This window comes from Pseudophryne corroboree, chromosome 6 (assembly GCF_028390025.1).
Source record: "Pseudophryne corroboree isolate aPseCor3 chromosome 6, aPseCor3.hap2, whole genome shotgun sequence".
NCBI lineage: Eukaryota > Metazoa > Chordata > Amphibia > Anura > Myobatrachidae > Pseudophryne > Pseudophryne corroboree.
Genome location: NC_086449.1, coordinates 260,613,885 through 260,635,663, shown reverse-complemented (window position 1 = coordinate 260,635,663; position 21,779 = coordinate 260,613,885). Strand labels below are relative to the sequence as shown.

Below are 21,779 nucleotides of genomic sequence, written 5' to 3'. Positions count from 1 at the left end.
TAAATATAAAGATGGGTGGGAGGGGCAAAATTGGAGTGGAGAAGTGGATTAGGAAGTAATTATAAGGACATCAGAGGAATCACTTGATGATGATCCAGGATCATCAGAGGAACCATTTCGTTTCAAATTCTAAATTAAGACCCCTAGGTTTCAAGGTGCCCAAATTAAAAATGCTCCTCTTTTCGGTTCGGGCAAGTCTTTCTTCCACATCACCTTTTCTCCAATTCCCTGACACAACTTGAATGCCACAAAAGGAAGCTATTTCCGAAGGTTTGCAGTTGTGTTCCTCTTTAAAATGGGCGGAGATTCCATGTGTTGGGAGACCTTTCTTTATGTTTCTAAGGTGCTCACTCATTCTCTCTTTTAATTTTCTGGTTGTTCTGCCTACGTATTGTTTGTTGCATTTACATTGTACGAGGTAAACTACATTTTTGCTGTCACATGTTATAAATTCTTTAATGTCGTATTTCTTCTGGTTACTGGTAGATGTATAGCTAGTTACGACTGATGTACTGCTTTTACAATTACGGCACATTTGGCATGAGCCACACCTATAAAAGACCTTGCTCTTAATTGTGGTGATTTTCTTAGGGACCTCCAATGCACTTTTTACTAGATGTTTCCGTAGATTGTCTGCCTTCCGATATATAAATCGTGGCTTATCCGGTATATATTGTTTCAGTATAGGGTCCTGAAGAAGCAATCCCCAATTCTTCCTTACAATATGTTCGAATCCCCTGTACTGGCTGTTATACTTGCTGATAAAAGTCACCATATTGTCATCGCCTCCCTTTCTCCGTTTCTCTATGGGTTCGGTGGGTCTTATCAGTTCTCTATCCACTTGCTGGTATTTTTCATATGGTTCATCCAATATTTTGGTTTCATATCCCTTTTTCTGAAATTGATTTTTCATGTTGTTTTACATGTTCCATTAATAAATTCTTTTTATTCGTGTGATACTACTTCACCTTCTCATTTTGTGGCACCTGGTTTTTGTTTTTTCCATACGCAAAATGTGAGAGGAGTGGAGTTCGGGACCGAGAACTATTAGGACCATCTCAAAGATACCTTTATGTACAAGTCTCCACATCATCTAGTGTGAGTTGGGTACGCCCATCATTTTCATCATCTGTCCTACCTGTGTGAAAGTGGCCTTGTATGATATTATCAGGACTAAGATCTATGAACCACTGATAGGAGTAAAGATACCTTTATGTGTTTTCACCCTTTCTACACAGATGTGAGTACGGTACGCACCTCTCCATGAAAGGAATAAGGTTAGAGGGGTTACCCTCTTTTTAATGGTCACCTATCACGACGTACTTACTACACTATCAGCCGTTTTCCTGTCTCCTTTTTCCCACTCTCGAGGATAAGAACCATTCGAGTGTCCTGTTTGGAGGAATAGGAGGAAACGCAGAAAAGGGATAATAAAGATACCTTTACATGAGAGGCACATCACGTTTTAACGTGAGTACGGTACACACCAAGCCATCCCTACCCTAATTTTTTGGACTGGGACCACTTTAAAGATACCTTTACGTATAGGTCCACGCACTATTCCGTGTGAGTTGGGTACGCCCACCATTTCCATCACTGGTTTACTTGTAGTATAACCCCCTGAATCACCTTTAGAAGCTAAGGACACTTCTTTATTGGATATCCTGTTTTCTGTACACCAACGTACAGTACGCACCCCCTCATCCAGAGAAAAAGGAAATAGAAGTTATACACCTATTACGAACTTACTACACTGTTAACAGAGAGGTTTGGTTTGGTTCCGCACAGGAAGGTTATTATAGCAATGAACATGGGTTTGTACAAAACTTGTAGAAAACTGTTAAACTGACCAACTATTCTAAGCATAGAGATCCTTTGAAAAGGTACCTGATAATTATTATAGGTTGGTGGTGCTCCCAGAGTCAGTAATAAATTGGATAGGAAAGAGAAAAAAGAAAGACTCTGTGTTGGGGCACACTTTGAAAATTGTAAATGTATTAAAACGTAACTTTTAATTTAGTTCCGCATAAAAAAAGGAGGTTTGATACAGACAAATGTTCAAATACACAGAGTATACATATATTGGTAACAATCTCCACAGAAGAATGTGTTCAAATGTATAAAGTATATAAATACAATAGTTGATAAATTCCACACAGGGAAAGAGGAATCTGATTCAAAATGAATTAGCAAAGATCAGGATAAACCTGATAGTAAATTAGGAGCACCTGTGGTGAAATATATATACAAAACAAATATATGTCTGGGTGATCAAGATAAAGGGCACAAATAAATGAAATTGAAATGTAATCACAATTGAAGTGATAGTAGGTTATTAGAAATCTTATTGGCCTAATTGATCAAGATAGAGGGCACAAGTAAGTATAATTATATAATTCACAATTGAAATGATAATTAACTAATGGTAATCCCCTGGTAGAAGCTATGTTTGCTACAGAGAAGATCCTAGGGTAAAAAGACGTTTGTAAGAATTTGATTCCAAACGAAATTCATAAAAAAACAAAAACAAAGATTGCCAAAAAAATATTAGTAATGATCTAAGGTTATTAAGGGAGTAGCCAAGAAATAGGTACAGACTTTGAAGATTCAGAAGTTGCTCTAACACTTCTGCTGTTTGTGATCAGAGGTTAAATCTTTACTGCACCTGATATTCCCAAGTGGTCACCCAGCTGGGTACTAATCAGGCTTATCAACGCTTAGCTTCCAAGATCGGATGAGATTTGGCGTTTCCGCTGAAATATGGCAGTAATTGAAACACTAGGACACAAATGAGAGAGTGTAATAGAGGATGAGCAACAAGAGTACTTCTGCTGTCCAGTTAATAGCGCAGATTCTCTGTTACTGTGGGCATTGCAGAGAGTGGTCTCGCATCTGGATGACAGTGAACAGTCTCTCACGAGACAACACTGCACACTTCACCAGGGGCGTCGGAATGGGGGGGGCAAGGGGGCAGCTCGCTCCCCCCAAAAATGAGAGAGGCGCCATCCACCCGGACCCATGATTGCCCTCCTCTCTAGATGTGCACAACACGTTCCGGCCATACAGCGGGCGCCTGCCTCCCTTAGCAATAACGCGGCCACTGGTGTGTGGCACCGTTCACGGATCAACAGCATGAAAATGCGGCACACGGTGCATCCAGTAGGTCGTACACCGGTAACCTCCGTCCCCCCTCTGTATCACTGCTTATCACTACCGCGATCGGAGCTCGGCTCCGATCGGGCAGCTCGTACAACAGCGTGTTATACAGCAGCGGCCGCATTATTGCTTAGTGAGGCGACCGCTGTTGCTATGTGTCCGGGATGTGCTGTGCTTATACAGCAGCCAGCAGCTGGAGCGGGAAGCAGAGCAGTAAGGGCAGAAAATAAAAATGGGCACTGGAGGAGGGCTGCTGCGTTTGCTCAGCCGCAACAGCTCCTCCTCCTCCCAAACACTGACTCCCAGTCCTTACACTACAGCCTGCCAACCACGGAGCCGCTGTTATCCTCCGCGCGCGCGGCCGCCCCCCACCCGCACAGGGAGCAGAGACTTAAGCACAGACACACAGCTAGCCAGTATGCTTTACTTTTGTAAAAAAATGTTTTGTTTAAACTTATAGTCAGCTCAGCTTGAAGTTATGGGTGCCGAACTGCCTGCTGTGGTGGATATACGGGTATTGTGTGTTGGCTGGGTGAGGGGCCATTGGTGTGATTGCTCTTGGGTGTGATCTATTCTGCTGGGTCAGGTGAGCTGTGGTCGGAGAGGGCAGAGTTTCTGTATGAGGGGCGGTGTAATTTATATTAGGAGCGATACAGTGTGGTGTAATTTATTTAAGGAGCGATACGGTGTGGTTTAATTTATATAAGGAGCAATACGGTGTGGTGTATTTTATGTAAGGAGCGATAACGGTGTGGTGTAATTTGTATAAGGAGCGATACGGTGTGGTGTAATTTGTATATTGAGCTATACGGTGTGGAGTAATATGTATAAGGAGCGATACGGTGTGGTGTAATTTATATAAGGAGCGATACGGTGTGGTTTAATTTATATAAGGAGCGATACGGTGTGGTGTAATTTATATAAGGAGCGATAACGGTGTGGTGTAATTTATATAAGGAGCGATAACGGTGTGGTGTAATTTATATAAGGTGCGATACGGTGTGATGTAATTTATATAAGGAGCAATACGGTGTGGTGTAATTTATATAAGGAGCGATACAGTGTGGTGTAATTTATATAAGGTGCGATACGGTGTGGTTTAATTTATATAAGGAGCAATACAGTGTGGTGTAATTTGTATAAGGAGCGATACGGTGTGGTGTAATTTATATAAGGAGCGATACAGTGTGATGTAATTTATATAAGGAGCAATACGGTGTGGTGTAATTTATATAAGGAGCGATACAGTGTGATGTAATTTATATAAGGAGCAATACGGTGTGGTGTAATTTATATAAGGAGCGATACAGTGTGGTGTAATTTATATAAGGAGCGATACAGTGTGGTGTAATTTATATAAGGAGCGATACGGTGTGGTTTAATTTATATAAGGAGCAATACAGTGTGGTGTAATTTGTATAAGGAGCGATACGGTGTGGTGTAATTTATATAAGGAGCGATACAGTGTGATGTAATTTATATAAGGAGCAATACGGTGTGGTGTAATTTATATAAGGAGCGATACAGTGTGATGTAATTTATATAAGGAGCAATACGGTGTGGTGTAATTTATATAAGGAGCGATACAGTGTGGTGTAATTTATATAAGGAGCGATACAGTGTGGTGTAATTTATATAAGGAGCGATACGGTGTGGTTTAATTTATATAAGGAGCAATACAGTGTGGTGTAATTTGTATAAGGAGCGATACGGTGTGGTGTAATTTATATAAGGAGCGATACAGTGTGATGTAATTTATATAAGGAGCAATACGGTGTGGTGTAATTTATATAAGGAGCGATACAGTGTGATGTAATTTATATAAGGAGCAATACGGTGTGGTGTAATTTATATAAGGAGCGATACAGTGTGGTGTAATTTATATAAGGAGCGATACAGTGTGGTGTAATTTATATAAGGAGCGATACGGTGTGGTTTAATTTATATAAGGAGCAATACGGTGTGGTGTAATTTATATAAGGTGCGATACGGTGTGGTGTAATTTGTATAAGGAGCGATACGGTGTTGTGTAATTTATATATGGAGCAATACGGTGTGGTGTAATATGTATAAGGAGCGATACGGTGTGGTGTAATTTATATAAGGAGCGATACAGTGTGATGTAATTTATATAAGGAGCAATACGGTGTGGTGTAATTTATATAAGGAGCGATACGGTGTGGTGTAATTTATATATGGAGCAATACGGTGTGGTGTAATATGTATAAGGAGCGATACAGTGTGATGTAATTTATATAAGGAGCGATACAGTGTGATGTAATTTATATAAGGAGCAATACGGTGTGGTGTAATTTATATAAGAAGCGATAACGGTGTGGTGTAATTTATATAAGGAGCGATACGGTGTGGTGTAATTTGTATAAGGAGCGATACGGTGTGGTGTAATTTGTATAAGGAGCGATACGGTGTGGTGTAATTTATATAAGAAGCGATACGGTGTGGTGTAATTTGTATAAGGAGCGATACGGTGTGGTTTAATTTGTATAAGGAGCGATACGGTGTGGTGTAATTTATATATGGAGCAATACGGTGTGGTGTAATTTATATATGGAGCAATACGGTGTGGTGTAATATGTATAAGGAGCGATACAGTGTGATGTAATTTATATAAGGAGCGATACAGTGTGATGTAATTTATATAAGGAGCAATACGGTGTGGTGTAATTTATATAAGAAGCGATAACGGTGTGGTGTAATTTATATAAGGAGCGATAACGGTGTGGTGTAATTTGTATAAGGAGCGATACTGTGTGGTGTAATTTATATAAGGAGCGATACGGTGTGGTGTAATTTGTATAAGGAGCGATACGGTGTGGTGTAATTTGTATAAGGAGCGATACGGTGTGGTGTAATTTATATAAGAAGCGATACGGTGTGGTGTAATTTGTATAAGGAGCGATACGGTGTGGTTTAATTTTTATAAGGAGCGATACGGTGTGGTGTAATTTATATATGGAGCAATACGGTGTGGTGTAATATGTATAAGGAGCGATACGGTGTGGTTTAATTTATATAAGGAGCGATACAGTGTGATGTAATTTATATAAGGAGCAATACGGTGTGGTGTAATTTATATAAGGAGCGATACGGTGTGGTGTAATTTATATAAGGAGCGATACGGTGTGATGTAATTTATATAAGGAGCAATACGGTGTGGTGTAATTTGTATAAGGAGCGATACGGTGTGGTGTAATTTGTATAAGGAGCGATACGGTGTGATGTAATTTATATAAGGAGCGATACGGTGTAGTGTAATTTGTATAAGGAGCGATACAGTGCGGTGTAATGTGTATAAGGAGCGATACAGCGTGGAGTGATACTGTACGGTGTAATGTATATAAGGAGCGATACGGTGCGGTGTAATGTGAATAACGGACACTATTAAGTTGCGTAAAGTGAACAGGGACACTATCGTGTATTATAATATGAATAAGGTTGCACTACTGTGTGACGTAATTTCAATTAAGGGTACTTTCTCTAACGTCCTAAGTGGATGCTGGGGACTCCGTAAGGACCATGGGGAATAGCGGCTCCGCAGGAGACTGGGCACATCTAAAGAAAGCTTTAGGACTATCTGGTGTGCACTGGCTCCTCCCCCTATGACCCTCCTCCAAGCCTCAGTTAGATCTCTGTGCCCGAACGAGAAGGGTGCACACTAGGGGCTCTCCTGAGCTTCTTAGTGAAAGTTTTAGTTTAGGTTTTTTATTTTCAGTGAGACCTGCTGGCAACAGGCTCACTGCATCGAGGGACTAAGGGGAGAAGAAGCGAACTCACCTGCGTGCAGAGTGGATTGGGCTTCTTAGGCTACTGGACATTAGCTCCAGAGGGACGATCACAGGCCCAGCTTGGATGGGTCCCAGAGCCGCGCCGCCGGCCCCCTTACAGAGCCAGAAGGCAGAAGAGGTCCGGAAAATCGGCGGCAGAAGACGTCCTGTCTTCAACAAGGTAGCGCACAGCACTGCAGCTGTGCGCCATTGCTCTCAGCACACTTCACACTCCGGTCACTGAGGGTGCAGGGCGCTGGGGGGGGGGGCGCCCTGAGACGCAATAAAAACACCTTGGATGGCAAAAAAAATGCATCACATATAGCTCCTGGGCTATATGGATGCATTTAACCCCTGCCAGAATACATAGAAAAACGGGAGATAAGGCCGCCGATAAGGGGGCGGAGCCTATCTCCTCAGCACACTGGCGCCATTTTCCCTCACAGCTCCGTTGGAGGGAAGCTCCCTGGCTCTCCCCTGCAGTCACTACACTACAGAAAGGGTTAAAAAAGAGAGGGGGGCACTAATTAGGCGCAGTATTAACTATACAGCAGCTATAAGGGGAAAAACACTTATATAAGGTTATCCCTGTATATATATAGCGCTCTGGTGTGTGCTGGCAAACTCTCCCTCTGTCTCCCCAAAGGGCTAGTGGGGTCCTGTCCTCTATCAGAGCATTCCCTGTGTGTGTGCTGTATGTCGGTACTTTTGTGTCGACATGTATGAGGAGGAAAATGATGTGGAGATGGAGCAGATTGCCTGTAATAGTGATGTCACCCCCTAGGGGGTCGACACCTGAGTGGATGAACTGTTGGAAGAAATTACGTGACAGTGTCAGCTCTGTATAAAAGACAGTGGTTGACATGAGACAGCCGGCTACTCAGCTTGTGCCTGTCCAGACGTCTCATAGGCCGTCAGGGGCTCTAAAGCGCCCGTTACCTCAGATGGCAGATATAGACGCCGACACGGATACTGACTCCAGTGTCGACGGTGAAGAGACAAATGTGACTTCCAGTAGGGCCACACGTTACATGATTGAGGCAATGAAAAATGTTTTACACATTTCTGATAATACGAGTACCACCAAAAAGGGGTATTATGTTCGGTGAGGAAAAACTACCTGTAGTTTTCCTGAATCTGAGAAATTAAATGAGGTGTGGGATGATGCGTGGGTTTCCCCCGATAACAACTGATAATTTCTAAAATGTTATTGGCATTATATCCTTTCCCGCCAGAGGTTAGGGTGCGTTGGGAAACACCCCCTAGGGTGGATAAAGCGCTCACACGCTTGTAAGGGCTCTACCCTCTCCTGAGATGGCCGCCCTTAAGGATCCTGCTGATAGAAAGCAGGAGGGTATCCTAAAATGTATTTACACACATACTGGTGTTATACTGCGACCAGCAATCGCCTCAGCCTGGATGTGCAGTGCTGGGTTGGCGTGGTCGGATTCCCTGACTGAAAATATTGATACCCTAGATAGGGACAGTATATTTTTGCCTATAGAGCATTTAAAAGATGCATTTCTATATATGCGTGATGCACAGCGGAATATTTGCCGACTGGCATCAAGTCTAAGTGCGTTGTCCATTTCTACCAGTAGAGGGTTATGGACACGTCAGTGGTCAGGTGATGCGTATTCCAAACGGCATTTGGAAGTATTGCCTTATTAAGGGGAGGAGTTATTTGGGGTCGGTCTTTCAGACCTGGTGGCCACGGCAACAGCTGGGAAATCCACGTTTGTACCCCAGGTCGCCTCTCAACATGAGAAGACGCCGTATTATCAGGCGCAGTCTTTTCGTGGACAAGCGGGCAAAAGGTTCCTCATTTCTGCCCCGTGACAGAGGGAGAGGAAAAAGGCTGCAGAAATCAGCCAGTTCCCAGGAACAGAAACCCTCTCCCGCCTCTGCCAAGCCCTCAGTATACGCTGGGGCTTTACAAGCAGAATCAGGCACGGTGGGGGGCCCGGCTCAATGAATTTCAGCGCGCAGTGGGCTCACTCGCAAGTAGACCCCTGGATCCTTCAGGTGATATCTCAGGGGTACAAATTAGAATTCGAGACGTCTCCCCCTCGCCGTTTCCTAAAGTCGGCTTTACCGATGTCTCCTTCTGACAGGGAGACAGTTTTGGGAGCCATTCACAAGCTGTATTCCCAGCAGGTGATAATCAAGGTACCCCTCCTGCAACAGGGAACGGGGTATTATTCCACACTGTTGTGGTACCGAAGCCGGACGGCTCGGTGAGACCGATTCTAAATCTAAAATCTTTGAACACTTACATACAGAGGTTCAAATTCAAGATTGAGTCACTCAGAGCAGTGATTGCGAACCTGGAAGAAGGGGACTACATGATGTCTCGGGACATCAAGGATGCTTACCTTCATGTCAAAATTTACCCTTCTCACCAAGGGTACCTCAGGTTTATGGTACAGAACTGTCACTATCAGTTCAGACGCTGCCGTATGGATGGTCCACGGCACCCCGGGTCTTTACCAAGGTAATGGCCGAAATGATGATATTCCTTCGAAGGAAGGGAATTTTAGTTATCCCTTACTTGGACAATTCCCTGATAAGGGTAAGATCCAGGGAACAGTTGGAGGTCGGTGTAGCACTATCTCAGGTAGTGTTGCGGCAGCACGATTGGATTCTCAATATTCCAAAATCGCAGCTGGTTCCGACGACTTGTCTTCTGTTCCTAGGGATGATCCTGGACACAGTCCAGAAAAAGGTGTATCTCCCGGAGAAGAAAGCCAGGGAGTTATCCGAGCTAGTCAGGAACCTCCTAAAACCGAGCCAAGTTTCAGTGCATCAATGCACAAGGGTTCTGGGTAAAATGGTGGCTTCCTACGAAGCAATCCCATTCGGCAGATTCCACGCAAGAACTTTCCAGTGGGACCTGCTGGACAAATGGTCCGGGTCGCATCTTCAGATGCATCAGCGGATAACCCTGTCACCAAGGACATGGGTGTCCCTCTTGTGGTGGTTGCAGAGTGCTCATCTTCTAGAGGGCCGCAGATTCGGCATTCAGGACTGGGTCCTGGTGACCACGGATGCCAGCCTGCGAGGCTGGGGAGCAGTCACACAGGGAAGGAATATCCAGGGCTTATGGTCAAGCCTGGAGACATCACTTCACATAAATATCCTGAAGCTAAGGGACATTTACAATGCTCTAAGCTTAGCAAGACCTCTGCTTCAAGGTCAGCCGGTGTTGATCCAGTCGGACAACATCACGGCAGTCACCCACGTAAACAGACAGGGTGGCACAAGAAGCAGGGGGGCAATGGCAGAAGCTGCAAGGATTCTTCGCTGGGCGGAAAATCATGTGATAGCACTGTCAGCAGTATTCATTCCGGGAGTGGACAACTGGGAAGCAGACTTCCTCAGCACGACCTCCACCCGGGAGAGTGGGGACTTCACCCAGAAGTCTTCCACATGATTATAAACCGTTGGGAAAAACTTGACAGGTATTGCGCCAGGTCCAGGGACCCTCAGGCAATAGCTGTAGACGCTCTGGTAACACCGTGGGTGTACCAGTCAGGGTATGTGTTCCCTCCTCTGCCTCTCATACCCAAGGTACTGAGATTGATAAGATGGAGAGGAGTAAGCACTATATTCGTGGCTCCGGATTGGCCAAGAAGGACTTGGTAACCGAAACTTCAAGAGATGCTCACGGAGGATCCGTGGCCTCTACCTCTAAGAAGGGACCTGCTCCAGCAAGGACCCTGTCTGTTCCTAGACTTACCGCGGCTGCGTTTGACGGCATGGTGGTTGAACGCCGGATCCTGAAGGAAAAAAGGCATTCCGGTTGAAGTCATCCCTATCCTGATCAAAGCCAGGAAGGATGTAACCGCAAAAACATTATCACCGCAATTGGCGAAAATATGTTGCGTGGTGCGAGGCCAGTAAGGCCCGACGGAGGAAATTCAACTGGGTCGATTCCTACATTTCCTGCAAACAGGAGTGTCTATGGGCCTGAAATTGGGGTCCATTAAGGTTCAAATTTCGGCCCTGTCAATTTTCTTCCAAAAAGAACGAGCTTCAGTCCCTGAAGTTCAGACGTTTGTAAAAGGGGTACTGCATATACAGCCTCCTTTCGTGCCTCCAGTGGCACTTTGGGATCTCATTGTAGTTTTGGGTTCCAAAAGTCACATTGGTTTGAACCACTTAAATCTGTGGAGTTAAAATATCTCACATGGAAAGTGGTCATGCTGTTGGCCCTGGCCTGGGCCAGGCGTGTGTCAGAATTGGCGGCTTTATCCTGAAAAAGCCCTTATCTGATTTTCCATTCGGACAGGGCGGAATTGAGGACTCGTCCTCCGTTTCTCCCTAAGGTGGTTTCAGCGTTTCACCTGAACCAACCTATTTGTGGTGCCTGCGGCTACTAGGGACTTGGAGGACTCCAAGTTGCTAGACGTTGTCAGGGCCCTGAAAATATATGTTTCCAGGACGGCTGGAGTCAGGAAATCTGACTCGCTGTTTATCCTGTATGCACCCAACAAGCTGGGTGCTCCTGCTTCTAAGCAGACTATTGCCCGTTGGATTTGTAGTACAATTCAGCTTGCACATTCTGTGGCAGGCGTGCCACAGCCAAAAATCGGTAAATGCCCACTCCACAAGGAAGGTGGGCTCATCTTGGGCGGCTGCCCGAGGGGTCTCGGCTTTACAACTTTGCCGAGCAGCTACTTGGTCAGGAGCAAATACGTTTGTAAAATTCTACAAAATTGATATCCTGGCTGAGGAGGACCTGGAGTTCTCTCATTTGGTGCTGCAGAGTCATCCGCACTCTCCCGCCCGTTTGGGAGCTTTGGTATAATCCCCATGGTCCTTACGGAGTCCCCAGCATCCACTTAGGACGTTAGAGAAAATAAGAATTTACTTACCGATAATTCTATTTCTCGTAGTCCGTAGTGGATGCTGGGCGCCCATCCCAAGTGCGGATTGTCTGCAATACTGGTACATAGTTATTGTTACCAAAAAATCGGGTTATTGCTGTAGTGAGCCATCTTTTCTAGAGGCTCCTCTGTTATCATGCTGTTAACTGGGTTTAGATCACAAGTTGTACGGTGTGATTGGTGTGGCTGGTATGAGTCTTACCCGGGATTCAAAATCCTTCCTTATTGTGTACGCTCGTCCGGGCACAGTATCCTAACTGAGGCTTGGAGGAGGGTCATAGGGGGAGGAGCCAGTGCACACCAGATAGTCCTAAAGCTTTCTTTAGATGTGCCCAGTCTCCTGCGGAGCCGCTATTCCCCATGGTCCTTACGGAGTCCCCAGCATCCACTACGGACTACGAGAAATAGAATTATCGGTAAGTAAATTCTTATTATTGTATGACCACTCCCCTTCCCAGAAAGAACACACCTTTTTTAGGGACATGCACCTTCAGCGTGCACTGTTCCTATTTAGAATATGAGGGGTAGGGGTGCCAATGATTTTTGCTGCCACAGGGCACCAAAATAAGGATTGCTATGGGAGAGGGGTGATGGGTGTTGCTGGCTGCTGCTGTGATCTGTGCTGCTGGGTGATGGGTGATGGGTCCTATGCTTGGAGAGGGTTGCAGGGTCAGAGTTGGAACTTGAGGCAGGACTAGGGGCAGCAGCCAAAATCTTGCCTAGGGCATCAAATTAGTAAGGGCCAGCTCTGGGTGCCAGCCTGTAGAGGCGCTCTCCCTGCACTGCTACCTTGCTGTTGACATGCGGTGCAGCAGTGACGACCATCGCTGTTACACACTGGAAGCGGCGCTGGCAGTGTGAACCGTTCTAGACCCGACTGTAGCCGCATTAGGGAAGTAGGCATGCAGATTAATGGATGGTCCCTGAAAGCCCTGTCAGAGCTGCCACTCAATTAGAAACTGAGCATACAGTAAGTATGCATACCTCTCTTTGGATGTATATGTGGTGCTGTGTGACAGCTGCAGCTGCGGGGAGTGTGATTGGCTGCCTTTCCTTGTGCTTTCCAGCAATCAGTTTGTCACCCTGTGTATATGTCCCTCTGTCTCCCTGTGTATGTCCCTCTGTCTCCCAGTATATACTGTACATGTTACTGTCATCGTGTTTGTCACCATGTGTATATGTCCCTCTGTCTCCCTGTATATACGTGCTGCTGTCACCCTGTGTATACGTGCCACTGTCACCCTGTGTTTGTCACCCTGTGTATGTCACTCTTTCTCCCTGTATATACGTGCTGCTGTCACCCAGTGTATATGTCCCTCTGTCACGCTGTGTATGTCCCTCTGTCACCCTGTGTATATATACTGACCGTGGGGTAGGGAAGTGGAGAACAGGGATGAAAAGGAGAGAAGAGATGAATGAGGAGGAGGAGGAGGCGCTCTACAATGTTTATAATGGGCTCTGTCAGGCAAATTGTGTGTTAGGGGGTTCTACCAGATATGTATATAAGGGGCCACTCACTCCCAGCTGCTCCATAGAGATCAGTACAGGTACAAGTAACCCGTCTAAGGTGGACAGTAATTAGGGGCGCCAAACTAAGATTTTATTTTGCCCCCCCCCAACCGAAAAACGTTCTGACGCCCCTGCACTTCACACTACTTTCTTCACAGAAATTTACAGGAACAACCCTGGCACTAGCCTTGAGCTCATATTCTCAGCACCACGCTTATGCAATGCATTCTATAAACACTCCTTCAGAAGCAGACACACTCTAGCCTTGGCAGCATCTTGGTATCTTGGTACCACTCAAACAGGTTAATGTCAACAGGAACACATGAAGAATTGTACTGACATGACTTGACATGGCTAGAAAATAGACACTTTACAGCAGCTCCCCCTCCTTGTTGGGTTTGGCTGGTGTTGAGTTTTTTTTCTGGTCACACAAATGACACTCTCCTAGTCGTGAAGCACATAGTCAGTTGTCATACAGCATGTGATATGTATGAATTCACATATGGTACAGGTGGTAAATGTGATTATGTGAGTGAATGTCACTTGCAGGACTTCATTCAATACAATTTGTAGATGTTTTTCAAAGCAAGAGATATCTAGACAAAAGCCAGCCCAAATCATAGGACTAACCAGTATAAGTAATTGTGGTTCAAGAACAAAATAGAAATACAACAAAATAGTCAGGTCCACATCAGAAATGAATAACCTTCATTTAGCATAATACAACTTAGAATCCAAGTGAATATTACAAAATCCAAGGTGTCACGTTCGATGAGGGTTGTTGATCCTTGTTGGATGTACGAGAATCAAGGAGCAAGAGCTCTCTGAAGTTCGAGACATACGTAATTTTAGTCCTTGGTAAGAAAGTTACAGCCAAAGCGGCACCACAGAGGTCAGGCGACCGTGAACCTGTTAGGCGCCGGGGTCTGCATGTCCGCGCGGCCCGGCGCCTAGCAACTAGGGACGCCGTGCGCATTCAGCCGCCGGCTCCCTAGCAACGCTAGACGCCGGGCGCGCTGAGCCGCACGGACCCTAGCAACGGGGACGCCACGGGCGGACCGCGTTCCCCGTTGCAGGGCCTAATTAACAAGCACACACACTTGTCCTCTGGCCGTGCAGCAAGGCAGCTGCACGGCATTTATTCCCAATCAGGCTCTAAGCAGCTGATTGGAGGACTCCCTGTTAAATACCTTCCCAGTACTTCTCACAGACGCCGGTAATAGCTTCCTGCATGCTGCTTTGGTTTGCTGAGAGTCTGTTCCAGTCCTGCTGTATCCGGTCATTCCTGTCCTCAGAAGTCCTGTATTCGGGAGTTGTCATCTCATCCCAGGAAGTCGTTTGGTCCCCAGTTGTCCTGACTGATCACCTTTGTATATCAAGTGGTGTTCCGTGAGTTGCGGCTCTGCCGTGTGTTGCGGCTCAGCCGCTTTATCTTTATATTTTCTGTTTTTGGAGCATTTGCGGAGGGTTCCGCTTCCACAAGTCCTCTCTGGAACTCAGCGGTGCTGGGTAGGAGAAGTGGACAAGTGGATATTTTGGTTGTCCTTTTCCCTGGCAGTGTTTCCGCACATATTCTAGTTTTAAGTTAGCTTGTAGCCCCTGGCCTGGTTGTTTAGTCAGAGGGCCCCTTGTTATCACCCTGTCTCGGATTTCCCTTTGTCTCTCATTAAGACCTGGGGGGGCATCGGAGTTGGGCAGACATAATCCGCCCTTCAAACGCGGCTGCCATGGGCTCAAGCAACCATAGTCTCGCAGGGGATTTCCGACAGCACGGGTGAGACAACGGAGTTAGGGCGCCAGGGGCTATTTTCCATTCCCGCTCCCTTCCCCAGCATTTCGTTCCAGTGCTCCGGTCCTCACAAAAGATCTCCTCAGACCAGAGTGCTGGAATCATAACATTATTACCGGCCATACCAAAAAATTAAAATTAATCAGGGCTTTAATTTTTTCCTCTCATTCAGTTTTTGTTAAAAAATTTTGGCCTCATGAATCCGACAGGTTTAGGGCCAAACCCTGGCCAGCTCTTAGTCAATCAGATTCAAGAACTTACTCAGATGGTTCAGGATCTTTCTCTTCGGGTGAGGTCGCAGGAAGATCTTTTGCGAGCCTCCCCAAAGGTAGTCCCTGAACCAAAGATGCATTTGCCTGACCGTTTTTCTGGCGATAGAAAATAATTTTTTAGTTTTAAAGAATCCTGTAAACTTTATTTCCGTTTAAGACCTACTTCCTCTGGTTCTGAATCTCAGCGGGTTGGGATTATTATTTCTTTACTCCAGGGGGATCCTCAGACCTGGGCGTTCGGTTTAAGGGCAGAGGATCCTGTGTTGTTGTCAGTAGACACTTTCTTTAAGTCTTTAGGGCTTTTGTATGATGACCCAGATAGAGAGGCGTCCGCTGAAAGTCAGCTGCGCGCTCTCAAACAAGGAAGAAATCCTGCAGAGGTTTATTGTACTGAGTTTCGCCGTTGGTCGAACGACTGTGGCTGGAATGACCCAGCCCTGCGCAGTCAGTTTCGCCTCGGCTTATCAGAGTCTATTAAAGACAGTCTCCTCCAGTACCCCGCTCCTGAGACTCTCGATAAACTCATGGAGCTTTCTATTAAGATTGATCGTCGTCTCAGAGAGCGGAGGGCTGAAAGAGGAACACCTGTAAGGTCAAGTCCTTGTGTTTATTCCATTCCAGAAGACGTAGAGGAGCCCATGCAGATGGGTCTCTCCCAGCTGTCTCCTGAGGAAAGGGCCAGAAGGCAAAATTCCGGTCTTTGTTTGTACTGTGGTGGTAAGGGACATTTTGCTCGTAACTGTCCGAACAAGTCGGGAAACGCTTTGACCAGGTGAATTGTGAGGGGGTTCACCTAGGTCTGCAGCTTATCTCCTCGAATAACTCTCTTTTAGTCCCAGTTAAGGTTTCCTTTGGCAGCCTCAGTTCTTTGGTGTCGGCTTTTGTTGACAGTGGAGCTGCAGGAAACTTTATGGATTTAACTTGGGCTAAGGCCTTAGGCATTCCTCAGTTACCATTGGGTAGGTGTGTCACCATGCATGGCTTAGATGGGAGTCCGCTTTCCAACGGGGTTATTACTCACCGTACACCTCCCGTAGTACTTACAGTAGGAGCTTTACATTCCGAAAAGATCGAGTTCTATCTAACACATTGCCCAGCAGTTCCAGTTGTTCTGGGTCACCCTTGGCTGGCCTTTCATAATCCCACCATTGATTGGCGGTCCGGGGAGATTTCACAATGGGGTACTTTTTGTGCTAAGGAATGTATTTCGTTTCCAGTTAGAGTAGCAGCTATCATTCCAGAACTCATTCCTGTGGAATACCAGGAGTTTGCCGATGTATTCTCCAAAGGCAATGCGGACATTCTGCCTCCCCATCGGCCTTATAATTGTGCTATTGAGCTAATCCCTGGTGCCACATTGCCAAAGGGGAGATTATATGCATTGTCCGGGCCAGAAACTTTGGCTATGAATGACTATGTTCAGGAGAGCTTACAGAAAGGTTTTATTAGACCATCAAAATCCCCTTTAAGTGCTGGTTTTTTCTTTGTGGAGAAAAAGGATGGCTCGCTTAGACCATGCATAGATTTTAGAGCCTTGAATAAAATCTCAGTCAAAAACACCTATCCTTTGCCGTTGATTTCTGTACTCTTTGATCAATTACGTTCTGCTGTGATTTTTTCTAAAATTGACCTGAGAGGAGCTTACAACCTCATCCGAATTAAATCTGGAGAAGAGTGGAAGACGGCTTTCAGTACTCAGTCGGGTCACTACGAATACCTGGTGATGCCGTTCGGCCAGTCTAATGCTCCAGCAGTTTTTCAAGACCTCATTAACGATGTGCTCCGTGACTTCCTAGGGAAATTCGTGGTCGTTTATTTAGACGACATCTTGATTTTTTCTGAATCGATGGAACAACATATCACCCAGGTGTGTCTGGTTCTTCAAAAGTTACGTGAGAATCATTTATATGCCAAGCTGGAGAAGTGTGAATTTCACGTCACGAAAGTATCTTTTTTAGGGTACATAATTTCCCCTCAGGGATTTTCCATGGAACCTAAGAAGCTTCAGGCCATCCTTAATTGGGCGCAACCCACCAATTTAAAAGCAATTCAGCGCTTTTTAGGGTTTGCGAATTATTATAGGAGGTTCATTCATTCTTTTTCTGACCTGGTTGCTCCCATTGTGGCTCTGACAAAGAAAGGAGCGGATCCTACCAATTGGTCGCATGAAGCTGAGTTGTCCTTCTGGGCTCTGAAACAAGCCTTTGTCTCAACTCCAGTCCTCAGACATCCTAATCCGGAATTGCCCTTTGTTGTGGAGGTTGATGCCTCAGAGGTTGGAGTGGGGGCTGTCCTTTCTCAAAAGGATCCGGTGTCTTTGGACTTACATCCTTGTGCCTTTATGTCCAGGAAGTTCTCCTCCGCTGAATCCAATTATGACGTTGGTAATCGGGAGTTACTGGCGGTAAAGTGTGCTTTTGAGGAGTGGAGGCATTGGCTGGAAGGAGCAAAGCATACTATTTCGGTATTGACTAACCATAAGAACCTGCAATACATTGAATCAGCTAAACGGCTTAATGCCCGGCAGGCACGTTGGGCATTATTTTTTACTCGTTTCAAATTTATAATCACTTTCAGGCCTGGTTCCAAGAATACTAAAGCTGATGCCCTGTCACGTAGTTTTCTTCCGGTTCACAATAACAATCCTGTTGTTACCCCAATACTTCCATCTTCGGTCATCCGGGCAGGCCTCACACAGGATTTATTTACCCAGTTAAACCAGCTTCAACACCAAGCTCCTAGATTTACTCCTGCTGGTCGTCTTTACGTTCCTGAATTTTTGAGAGCTACTGTTTTAACTGAATTCCATGACAACAAGGTTTTAGGGCATCCGGGAATCACTAAGACTTTGGAGTTAGTCTCTCGCTCAGTATGGTGGCCTAGTATGTCTAAAGACGTTAGGGAATTTTTTTTTTCATGTCAGGTTTGTGCACAGCATAAGGTTCCCCGTTCCTTGCCTATCGGGCAACTTATGCCCTTAAGTGTCCCTCTCAGGCCATGGTCTCATATTTCCATGGATTTTGTGGTTGACCTTCCCCTTTCAGCCGGATTCCGAGTCATATGGGTGGTAGTGGACCGTTTTAGTAAAATGGCTCATTTTATTGCTCTTCCCCGATTGCCTTCTGCTCAAGGGTTGGCAGTTTTGTTCCTCCGCCATGTGTTTAGGCTTCATGGGTTACCCACTGATATTGTTTCTGATCGGGGTCCACAATTCATTGCACAATTCTGGAGATGTTTTTGTGCTTCATTAAAGATGAAACTGTCATTAACATCCGGTTATCACCCACAATCCAACGGGCAAACCGAACGAGTTAACCAGTCATTAAAACAATATCTGCGCTTGTATTCAGTCAAACTCCAGAATGATTGGTCCGAATATCTTCCTTTGGCTGAATTTGCTTACAATAATTCCTGTCATTCCTCCACTAAAGAGTTTCCATTCTTTTCAGTTTTTGGTTTTCACCCCAGAGCTAATTCTTTTTTTCATCATTCTCCAGTCTCCTCGCTGGCATTGACCTCCCATCTCAGAGCAATTTGGAAAAAAGTGCACCTTGCTCTCAGAAAGGCGGCCTTTCGAGAAAATTTTTTTTCTGACAGGCTCCGACGTCCTTGCATTTTTAAGGTGGGAGACAAGGTGTGGTTGTCAACTCGCAACATCAGGCTTCGACAATCCTCGGCTAGACTGGGACCCAAATTTATTGGACCATTTCTTATTATTAAAAGAGTCAACCCAGTTGCCTTTCGGCTACGTTTACCAAGATCTCTCAAGATTGGAAATACGTTTCATTGTTCCCTGTTGAAACAATACGTTTCTTCCAGTAGATTTCCTCGGAGGATCTCTCAGGGTAGATCTCCAGTGGATGTACAGGGACAACAGGAGTTCTTGGTAGAGAAAGTTCTTGATTCCAAATTGTCCCGGGGTCGGCTTTATTTTTTAGTTCACTGGAAAGGCTATGGTCCGGAGGAAAGGTCTTGGGTCCTAGATAAGGATCTTCATGCCCCTGGGCTCAAGAGGGCATTTTTTCGGGAATTTCCTCAGAAGCCTGGCTTTAGGGGTTCCTTGACCCCTCCTCAAGGGGGGGGGGTACTGTTAGGCGCCGGGGTCCGCATGTCCGCGCGGCCCGGCACCTAGCAACTAGGGACGCCGTGCGCGTTCAGCCGCCGGCTCCCTAGCAACGCTAGATGCCGGGCGCGCTGAGCCGCACGGTCCCTAGCAACGGGGACGCCACGGGCGGACTGCATTCCCCGTTGCAGGGCCTAATTAACAAGCACACACACTTGTCCTCTGGCCGTGCAGCAAGGCAGCTGCACGGCATTTATTCCCAATCAGGCTCTAAGCAGCTGATTGGAGGACTCCCTGTTAAATACCTTCCCAGTACTTCTCACAGACGCCGGTAATAGCTTCCTGCATGCTGCTTTGGTTTGCTGAGAGTCTGTTCCAGTCCTGCTGTATCCGGTCATTCCTGTCCTCAGAAGTCCTGTATTCGGGAGTTGTCATCTCATCCCAGGAAGTCGTTTGGTCCCCAGTTGTCCTGACTGATCACCTTTGTATATCGAGTGGTGTTCCGTGAGTTGAGGCTCTGCCGCGTGTTGCGGCTCAGCCGCTTTATCTTTATATTTTCTGTTTTTGGAGCATTTGCGGAGGGTTCCGCTTCCACAAGTCCTCTCTGGAACTCAGCGGTGCTGGGTAGGAGAAGTGGACAAGTGGATATTTTGGTTGTCCTTTTCCCTGGCGGTGTTTCCGCACATATTCTAGTTTTAAGTTAGCTTGTAGCCCCTGGCCTGGTTGTTTAGTCAGAGGGCCCCTTGTTATCACCCTGTCTCGGATTTCCCTTTGTCTCTCATTAAGACCTGGGGGGGCATCGGAGTTGGGCAGACATAATCCGCCCTTCAAACGCGGCTGCCATGGGCTCAAGCAACCATAGTCTCGCAGGGGATTTCCGACAGCACGGGTGAGACAACGGAGTTAGGGCGCCAAGGGCTATTTTCCATTCCCGCTCCCTTCCCCAGCATTTCGTTCCAGTGCTCCGGTCCTCACAAAAGATCTCCTCAGACCAGAGTGCTGGAATCATAACAGAACCGGCATCAGTAATGAACCTCCAGTGGGTTTGATAACCGTGATGGCTGCAGCAAATGAGCGGGTTAGGCCGCAGATAACCGTATGGTATGTTACAGACTGTCATGAGCTAAGGCGAAAACTGTGGCAAAAGAGCACACTTTAATAGCACTGGTATAAGCAGTATCGGTTTGCAGCACCCAGGATACTACCACGGCACTGCTGCTGAACACAGGAAATTAGTAACACAGCATGGCTGTATGAAGCTTTGTACTGGCAGAATTTGCAGCCAAACTATTCAGGTTTATACCTGTAGACAGCTGACCATTGGCTACCAAGGTCAGCAGACTCATCTAGCAGCCGACTGGTCCATGCAGACACCTGACTGTAATCCAAGATGGTGGCGCAGGGCCGAAATCCCCACAGCCTGTCCAGACTTGAGCCTCCAAGAGAAGGCTCCACAGGTCCCTGCAGACCTGCCCGCAACCATTGCCCGCAGCCAGCAGTCCACACCTCAGCTAGAGGGACCCCGCGATAGCATACGGACGGGTAAGTCCCTTGACCCCTGGCTTCTCCTTACCCTGACTTGTGTCACACAAGGGAAAAAAATCAATTTCAATAAAATCCTAATCAGACAGCTGTGCTCAGATGTCAGAAGTATGACCGTATCTTGGCATTTATACAGATGTGTCATCATACATCTTGTCTCAATACACCACCCAGCGGTAGATGGCTGGTGTAAGTGAGCTGACAGGTCCCGACATCTGTTGCCAAAAATGCATCTTATTTTCATTGCTATGCAAATAAAATGCACAAGCATCATATGCTGATTAAAATGATATGCTGCATGTCTATATTCTGTGTGCCTCTGTGGCTGTAACTGCATACGAAATGGTACGTTTAGTGTTTTTGAGGAAAACACTGTAGTGTAGCATTTCATATGCAGCCGCAGATGCACACAGAATATAGATGTGCTCCATATCATTTTAATCTGCATAAGATGACTGTGCAACTTATTCACATCATTTTGCGGATAACACGCATTTTAATGTAAAAAGTTGCACAAAAAGACGCTTGCCGCTATCAATCCACGCCATGGCATGGCATGACCAGAAGGGCTGTTTAACGTGCCAGGAGGCTAGGTGTAGCATGGTCTTACATTAACTTTCCCGCACTTTTGCAATAAGGTCAGATAGTATATAAGGCCCTCCGGGTGGGGCCCCGCCTCTGCACGGCGCTGTAGACTCCAGAATTGTGCCGGAGTCTACTGCGAATGCGCAGGTCTCCGGAAACGTGGGGCCCGCCATGATCCGGAGACCAATT

The 21,779-nt window shown here is 46.1% G+C and overlaps 1 protein-coding gene and 1 pseudogene across 1 annotated transcript in view; one reads left to right on the top strand and one right to left on the bottom strand.

Annotated features, from left to right (window-relative positions):
- ADAMTSL3 (ADAMTS like 3) overlaps nt 1-21,779 on the top strand; it is a 788,444-nt gene that overhangs the window by 734,652 nt on the left and 32,013 nt on the right. The window lies entirely within an intron of this gene.
- LOC134936990 (5S ribosomal RNA) lies at nt 2,654-2,772 on the bottom strand (annotated as a pseudogene).